Raw genomic sequence first — 7,500 nt, 5'->3', positions numbered from 1 at the left:
CCGATTCCCTCCCCGGGCACCAGGTCAACCTCCGCTTCTTTCAGCGGGGGTTGACCTGGTGGCCGATTCGCTCCCCGGGCACCAGGTCAACCTCCGCTGCTTTCAGCGGGGGTTGACCTGGTGGCCGATTCCCTCCCCGGGCACCAGGTCAACCTCCGCTGCTTTCAGCGGGGGTTGACCTGGTGGCCGATTCCCTCCCCGGGCACCAGGTCAACCTCCGCTGCTTTCAGCGGGGGTTGACCTGGTGGCCGATTCGCTCGCCGGGCACCAGGTCAACCTCCGCTGCTTTCAGCGGGGGTTGACCTGGTGGCCGATTCCCTCCCCGGGCACCAGGTCAACCTCCGCTTCTTTCAGCGGGGGTTGACCTGGTGGCCGATTCGCTCCCCGGGCACCAGGTCAACCTCCGCTGCTTTCAGCGGGGGTTGACCTGGTGGCCGATTCGCTCCCCGGGCACCAGGTCAACCTCCGCTGCTTTCAGCGGGGGTTGACCTGGTGGCCCATTCGCTCCCCGGGCACCAGGTCAACCTCCGGTGCTTTCAGCGGGGGTTGACCTGGTGGCCGATTCGCTCCCCGGGCACCAGGTCAACCTCCGGTGCTTTCAGCGGGGGTTGACCTGGTGGCCGATTCCCTCCCCGGGCACCAGGTCAACCTCCGGTGCTTTCAGCGGGGGTTGACCTGGTGGCCGATTCCCTCCCCGGGCACCAGGTCAACCTCCGCTGCTTTCAGCGGGGGTTGACCTGGTGGCCGATTCGCTCCCCGGGCACCAGGTCAACCTCCGCTGCTTTCAGCGGGGGTTGACCTGGTGGCCCATTCGCTCCCCGGGCACCAGGTCAACCGCACCCTTTTTCGGCCGCCTTCGCCTCCAAATTTTTCCCCCGTTTCCTTGCCCACTCCTCGGTCACTTCATACGCCCTCCCCCTTACATCCACCGTACGCAACACCTCCACCGGGCTTAATAGTCCACAACCGAGACCCAGGGCCTTCCCCGCTCTCAACCACCTCCACCCACGGTCCCCCTCCACCGGGCTTAATAGTCCACAACCGAGACCCAGGGCCTTCCCCGCTCTCAACAACCTCCACCCACGGTCCCCCTCCACCGGGCTTAATAGTCCACAACCGAGACCCAGGGCCTTCCCCGCTCTCAACAACCTCCACCCACGGTCCCCCTCCACCGGGCTTAATAGTCCACAACCGAGACCCAGGGCCTTCCCCGCTCTCAACCACCTCCACCCACGGTCCCCCTCCACCGGGCTTAATAGTCCACAACCGAGACCCAGGGCCTTCCCCGCTCTCAACAACCTCCACCCACGGTCCCCCTCCACCGGGCTTAATAGTCCACAACCGAGACCCAGGGCCTTCCCCGCTCTCAACAACCTCCACCCACGGTCCCCCTCCACCGGGCTTAATAGTCCACAACCGAGACCCAGGGCCTTCCCCGCTCTCAACAACCTCCACCCACGGTCCCCCTCCACCGGGCTTAATAGTCCACAACCGAGACCCAGGGCCTTCCCCGCTCTCAACAACCTCCACCCACGGTCCCCCTCCACCGGGCTTAATAGTCCACAACCGAGACCCAGGGCCTTCCCCGCTCTCAACCACCTCCACCCACGGTCCCCCTCCACCGGGCTTAATAGTCCCCAACCGATACCCAGGGCCTTCCCCGCTCTCAACAACCTCCACCCACGGTCCCCCAAGACGCACGTTCCAAGCCTTAACCCTCAGACCATCCACCCCCCGGGGGGGACCCCACACCCACCTGACCCCAACTCACTCCCACCAAAAACACCACCACCGCCACCGCCTCAACGGCCTGCCCCACCCAGCACTCCCACACACACACCTGCCCCACCAACGCTCCACACACGCTTTCTTCCCTCTCCCCGACCCGACCCAAGCCATCGCACCGCACCGGGTGAGGGCCTAAGCTTCCTCGCCCGCCCCCCCGCCCCCGACACGCAGGCAGGCAGAGGGAAAGGCCTCAGCGCCCCCCAGGACCGTCGCGCCGCCTTGGCCTCACGGCTTCCCTGCTCCCGCACGGCAGACACACGCCCCGCTCTACCCCCGCTGGGGCCAAAAGCTGCCTACGGCACCTGGGATTCCCAGGCGGTCACCCATCCAGGTACTAGCCAGGCCCGGGACGGTTTACCTTCCGAGATCGGACGAGATCGGGGGCATTCGGTCCGGTATGGCCGTAGGCCCCCGCCTCCCCGGGCTTTAGCGTCAGCAGCCTGGCCTCAGTCAGCCGGGCCCAAACAATTAACCCGGAGGCCGGGCCGAGGGAAAACTTCCTCCGAGCCGGCCCAAGGGGAAGGGAGGACGAGGACGCCGGGCCCGGGAGGTGACAGGACGTGCACGTCAGACCCGGGAAGCTGTGTGCCCCGAGGTTAACCCCCGGGCCGGGGCGGGGAGAGAAAAATGTTCTAAGTCCGGTAGGGACAGCAGGTCAACCCCGGTCCGAGGCGGGGAGAGAAATTTTCCAAGTCCGGCAGGGACAGCAGGTCAACCCCGGCCGCCGTAGCAGAGGTTGACCTGGTGTCCGATTCGCTCCCCGGGCACCAGGTCAACCTCGGGCGCTTTAGCGGAGGTTGACCTGGTGTCCGATTCGCTCCCCGGGCACCAGGTCAACCTCGGGCGCTTTAGCAGAGGTTGACCTGGTGTCCGATTCGCTCCCCGGGCACCAGGTCAACCTCGGGCGCTTTCAGCGGAGGTTGACCTGGTGGCCGATCCCCTCCTCGGGCTCCAAGTCCGGCAGGGACAGCAGGTCAACCCCGGTTCCGGGCGGGGAGAGAAAAATTTTCTAAGTCCGGCAGGGACAACAGGTCAACCCCGGTTCCGGGCGGGGAGAGAAAAATTTTCTAAGTCCGGCAGGGACAGCAGGTCAACCCCGGCCGCTTCAGCGGAGGTTGACCTGGTGTCCGATTCGGTCCCCGGGCACCAGGTAAACCGTGGCCGCTTTCAGCGGAGGTTGACCTGGTGGCCGATCCCCTCCTCGGGCTCCAAGTCCGGCAGGGACAGCAGGTCAACCCCGGCCGCTTTAGCAGAGGTTGACCTGGTGTCCGATTCGCTCCCCGGGCACCAGGTCAACCGTGGCCGCTTTCAGCGGAGGTTGACCTGGTGGCCGATCCCCTCCTCGGGCTCCAAGTCCGGCAGGGACAGCAGGTCAACCCCGGCCGCTTTAGCAGAGGTTGACCTGGTGTCCGATTCGGTCCCCGGGCACCAGGTAAACCGTGGCCGCTTTCAGCGGAGGTTGACCTGGTGGCCGATCCCCTCCTCGGGCTCCAAGTCCGGCAGGGACAGCAGGTCAACCCCGGCCGCTTTAGCAGAGGTTGACCTGGTGTCCGATTCGGTCCCCGGGCACCAGGTAAACCGTGGCCGCTTTCAGCGGAGGTTGACCTGGTGGCCGATCCCCTCCTCGGGCTCCAAGTCCGGCAGGGACAGCAGGTCAACCCCGGCCGCTTTAGCAGAGGTTGACCTGGTGTCCGATTCGCTCCCCGGGCACCAGGTAAACCGTGGCCGCTTTCAGCGGAGGTTGACCTGGTGGCCGATACCCTCCTCGGGCTCCAAGTCCGGCAGGGACAGCAGGTCAACCCCGGCCGCTTTAGCAGAGGTTGACCTGGTGTCCGATTCGCTCCCCGGGCACCAGGTAAACCGTGGCCGCTTTCAGCGGAGGTTGACCTGGTGGCCGATCCCCTCCTCGGGCTCCAAGTCCGGCAGGGACAGCAGGTCAACCCCGGCCGCTTTAGCAGAGGTTGACCTGGTGTCCGATTCGCTCCCCGGGCACCAGGTAAACCGTGGCCGCTTTCAGCGGAGGTTGACCTGGTGGCCGATCCCCTCCTCGGGCTCCAAGTCCGGCAGGGACAGCAGGTGAACCCCGGCCGCTTTAGCAGAGGTTGACCTGGTGTCCGATTCGCTCCCCGGGCACCAGGTAAACCGTGGCCGCTTTCAGCGGAGGTTGACCTGGTGGCCGATCCCCTCCTCGGGCTCCAAGTCCGGCAGGGACAGCAGGTGAACCCCGGCCGCTTTAGCAGAGGTTGACCTGGTGTCCGATTCGCTCCCCGGGCACCAGGTAAACCGTGGCCGCTTTCAGCGGAGGTTGACCTGGTGGCCGATCCCCTCCTCGGGCTCCAAGTCCGGCAGGGACAACAGGTCAACCCCGGTTCCGGGCGGGGAGAGAAAAATTTTCTAAGTCCGGCAGGGACAGCAGGTCAACCCCGGCCGCCGTAGCAGAGGTTGACCTGGTGTCCGATTCGCTCCCCGGGCACCAGGTCAACCTCGGGCGCTTTAGCAGAGGTTGACCTGGTGTCCGATTCGGTCCCCGGGCACCAGGTAAACCGTGGCCGCTTTCAGCGGAGGTTGACCTGGTGGCCGATCCCCTCCTGGGGCTCCAAGTCCGGCAGGGACAGCAGGTCAACCCCGGTCCCAGGCGGGGAGAGAAAAAATTTCCAAGTCCGGCAGGGACAACAGGTCAACCCCGGTTCCGGGCGGGGAGAGAAAAATTTTCAAAGTCCGGCAGGGACAGCAGGTCAACCCCGGCCGCTTCAGCGGAGGTTGACCTGGTGTCCGATTCGGTCCCCGGGCACCAGGTAAACCGTGGCCGCTTTCAGCGGAGGTTGACCTGGTGGCCGATCCCCTCCTCGGGCTCCAAGTCCGGCAGGGACAACAGGTCAACCCCGGTCCCAGGCTGGAGAGAAAAATTTTCTAAGTCCGGCAGGGACAACAGGTCAACCCCGGTCCCAGGCGGGAGAGAAAAATTTTCTAAGTCCGGCAGGGACAGCAGGTCAACCCCGGCCGCTTCAGCGGAGGTTGACCTGGTGTCCGATTCGGTCCCCGGGCACCAGGTAAACCGTGGCCGCTTTCAGCGGAGGTTGACCTGGTGGCCGATCCCCTCCTCGGGCTCCAAGTCCGGCAGGGACAACAGGTCAACCCCGGTCCCAGGCTGGAGAGAAAAATTTTCTAAGTCCGGCAGGGAGAACAGGTCAACCCCGGTCCCAGGCGGGAGAGAAAAAATTTCTAAGTCCGGCAGGGACAACAGGTCAACCCCGGTCCCAGGCGGGAGAGAAAAATTTTCTAAGTCCGGCAGGGACAACAGGTCAACCCCGGTCCCAGGCGGGAGAGAAAAATTTTCTAAGTCCGGCAGGGACAACAGGTCAACCCCGGTCCCAGGCGGGAGAGAAAAATTTTCTAAGTCCGGCAGGGACAACAGGTCAACCCCGGTCCCAGGCGGGAGAGAAAAATTTTCTAAGTCCGGCAGGGACAACAGGTCAACCCCGGTCCCAGGCTGGAGAGAAAAATTTTCTAAGTCCGGCAGGGACAGCAGGTCAACCCCGGCCGCTTTAGCAGAGGTTGACCTGGTGTCCGATTCGCTCCCCGGGCACCAGGTCAACCTCTGGCGCTTTAGCAGAGGTTGACCTGGTGTCAGATTCGCTCCCCGGGCACCAGGTCAACCTCGGTCGCTTTAGCAGAGGTTGACCTGGTGTCCGATTCGCTCCCCGGGCACCAGGTAAACCGTGGCCGCTTTCAGCGGAGGTTGACCTGGTGGCCGATTCCCTCCTCGGGCTCCAAGTCCGGCAGGGACAGCAGGTCAACCCCGGTCCCAGGCGGGGAGAGAAAAAATTTCTAAGTCCGGCAGGGACAACAGGTCAACCCCGGTCCCAGGCTGGAGAGAAAAAATTTCTAAGTCCGGCAGGGACAACAGGTCAACCCCGGTCCCAGGCGGCAGAGAAAAAATTTCTAAGTCCGGCAGGGACAACAGGTCAACCCCGGTCCCAGGCGGGAGAGAAAAATTTTCTAAGTCCGGCAGGGACAACAGGTCAACCCCGGTACCGGGCGGGAGAGAAAAATTTTCTAAGTCCGGCAGGGACAACAGGTCAACCCCGGTCCCAGGCGGGAGAGAAAAATTTTCTAAGTCCGGCAGGGACAACAGGTCAACCCCGGTTCCGAGCGGGAGAGAAAAATTTTCTAAGTCCGGCAGGGACAACAGGTCAACCCCGGTCCCGGGCGGGAGAGAAAAAATTTCTAAGTCCGGCAGGGACAACAGGTCAACCCCGGTCCCAGGCTGGAGAGAAAAAATTTCTAAGTCCGGCAGGGACAACAGGTCAACCCCGGTCCCAGGCGGCAGAGAAAAATTTTCTAAGTCCGGCAGGGACAACAGGTCAACCCCGGTCCCAGGCGGGAGAGAAAAATTTTCCAAGTCCGGCAGGGACAACAGGTCAACCCCGGTCCCAGGCGGCAGAGAAAAAATTTCTAAGTCCGGCAGGGACAACAGGTCAACCCCGGTCCCAGGCTGGAGAGAAAAAATTTCTAAGTCCGGCAGGGACAGCAGGTCAACCCCGGCCGCTTCAGCTGAGGTTGACCTGGTGTCCGATTCGCTCCCCGGGCACCAGGTAAACCGTGGCCGCTTTCAGCGGAGGTTGACCTGGTGGCCGATCCCCTCCTGGGGCTCCAAGTCCGGCAGGGACAACAGGTCAACCCCGGTCCCAGGCGGGAGAGAAAAATTTTCTAAGTCCGGCAGGGACAACAGGTCAACCCCGGTTCCGAGCGGGAGAGAAAAATTTTCTAAGTCCGGCAGGGACAACAGGTCAACCCCGGTACCGGGCGGGAGAGAAAAAATTTCTAAGTCCGGCAGGGACAACAGGTCAACCCCGGTCCCAGGCTGGAGAGAAAAAATTTCTAAGTCCGGCAGGGACAACAGGTCAACCCCGGTCCCAGGCTGGAGAGAAAAAATTTCTAAGTCCGGCAGGGACAACAGGTCAACCCCGGTCCCAGGCGGCAGAGAAAAAATTTCTAAGTCCGGCAGGGACAACAGGTCAACCCCGGTCCCAGGCGGGAGAGAAAAATTTTCCAAGTCCGGCAGGGACAACAGGTCAACCCCGGTCCCAGGCGGCAGAGAAAAAATTTCTAAGTCCGGCAGGGACAACAGGTCAACCCCGGTCCCAGGCGGCAGAGAAAAAATTTCTAAGTCCGGCAGGGACAACAGGTCAACCCCGGTCCCAGGCGGGAGAGAAAAATTTTCTAAGTCCGGCAGGGACAACAGGTCAACCCCGGTCCCAGGCGGCAGAGAAAAATTTTCTAAGTCCGGCAGGGACAACAGGTCAACCCCGGTCCCAGGCGGCAGAGAAAAATTTTCTAAGTCCGGCAGGGACAACAGGTCAACCCCGGTCCCAGGCGGCAGAGAAAAAATTTCTAAGTCCGGCAGGGACAACAGGTCAACCCCGGTCCCAGGCGGCAGAGAAAAAATTTCTAAGTCCGGCAGGGACAACAGGTCAACCCCGGTCCCGGGCGGGAGAGAAAAATTTTCTAAGTCCGGCAGGGACAACAGGTCAACCCCGGTCCCAGGCGGCAGAGAAAAAATTTCTAAGTCCGGCAGGGACAACAGGTCAACCCCGGTCCCAGGCTGGAGAGAAAAAATTTCTAAGTCCGGCAGGGACAACAGGTCAACCCCGGTCCCAGGCGGGAGAGAAAAAATTTCTAAGTCCGGCAGGGACAACAGGTCAACCCCGG

The 7,500-nt window shown here is 62.7% G+C and overlaps 1 non-coding gene across 1 annotated transcript; it reads right to left on the bottom strand.

Annotated features, from left to right (window-relative positions):
• Positions 1–2,078: 2,078 nt before the first annotated feature.
• On the bottom strand, positions 2,079–2,197 carry LOC142006470 (5S ribosomal RNA). Its single transcript, XR_012643541.1, has one exon. It is a non-coding gene; the product is annotated as a 5S ribosomal RNA (ribosomal RNA).
• Between the last annotated feature and the right edge of the window lie 5,303 nt (positions 2,198–7,500).

This window comes from Carettochelys insculpta, unplaced genomic scaffold, assembly GCF_033958435.1.
Source record: "Carettochelys insculpta isolate YL-2023 unplaced genomic scaffold, ASM3395843v1 scaffold_0070, whole genome shotgun sequence".
NCBI lineage: Eukaryota > Metazoa > Chordata > Testudines > Carettochelyidae > Carettochelys > Carettochelys insculpta.
Note: the sequence above shows the minus strand (reverse complement) of the source record. Positions and strands in the feature narration are given on the sequence as shown.